Source organism: Poecilia mexicana, unplaced genomic scaffold, assembly GCF_051168715.1.
Source record: "Poecilia mexicana isolate PSO_F unplaced genomic scaffold, ASM5116871v1 scaffold_20, whole genome shotgun sequence".
Taxonomy (NCBI): domain Eukaryota; kingdom Metazoa; phylum Chordata; class Actinopteri; order Cyprinodontiformes; family Poeciliidae; genus Poecilia; species Poecilia mexicana.
This window is the reverse complement of record NW_028263389.1, coordinates 15,659,423-15,660,381: the sequence shown is the minus strand read 5'-3', so window position 1 is coordinate 15,660,381 and position 959 is coordinate 15,659,423. Positions and strand designations below refer to the sequence as shown.

The 959-nt window shown below is 36.7% G+C and overlaps 1 non-coding gene across 1 annotated transcript; it reads left to right on the top strand.

The window, feature by feature from the left end:
* Positions 1–352: 352 nt before the first annotated feature.
* On the top strand, positions 353–425 carry trnav-cac (transfer RNA valine (anticodon CAC)). The gene has a single exon. It is a non-coding gene; the product is annotated as a tRNA-Val (tRNA).
* The last annotated feature ends 534 nt before the right edge of the window (positions 426–959 follow it).

Below are 959 nucleotides of genomic sequence, written 5' to 3'. Positions count from 1 at the left end.
CCATTTTTAATTCTCAAGTGTTGATTGTATTTCAGAGATATTTTTTATTTTAATGTGTTAATTTTATTTTTTATTTGTAAGTATTGATTTTATTTGTTAGCCATTTAGCCAAGTCTCTGTAGAACCATTTGTCTCTGCTAATGACATCTTCAATACAATTTTTTGATCCCAGGCTTAGTTTATGGACTGTAATGTGAAATTAGGCACAAGTATAACTCTGACAGTTTGTTCACCAAGTTACTGTGCTCTCTGAGAGGATCTGTAAGTATTTGACATTGTTCCATGCCCATCGTTGACATTAGTCTCTGACAAAATGTTTGATCATCTACCAGGAACAGTGGAAACAGCATGAGTTTCTGTAGTGTAGTGGTTATCACGTTTGCTTCACATGCAAAAGGTCGCTGGTTCGAAACCAGACAGAAACAGATTTTGCATGTTGTATTCATCACAGGTGTTTACTAAAGGTCAACAAGGGTTCTGTGGTGTCATGGTCTGTACTCTGAATCCAGGCATCTGAGTGCAAACCTCAATTGAAATTTTCATGCGTTGCATCTCACATCATCAACTTTGGAACCTTAAACTGAAACAAAGCAGAGAAGTTCAGTTCCTGTAGTGTAGTGGTTATCATGTTTGCTTTACATGCAAAAGGTCTCTGGTTTGAAACCAGACAGAAACAGTTTTTGTAGGTTATGCATCTCTTGGGGTGCAGTGAGACAACAAGAGCCTTCCTCTTCCGTGAAGTTTCATTTGCCAATCGACTTCAATGTCGGCTTCTTTGAAATCGAAGCTACTTTACTTCAATTACCAATTGGCAGTTCAATGGCGTAATGCACATGTGTTAAACTCAAGGCCATCTTTGCATAAAGTCTATAATGTCTGCCCATGTGACTTGTTTTTATCATTTGTTTTCTTACCTTTAAACACTGATTTAAATATTGTAATTTTTAAACTGAGCAGTA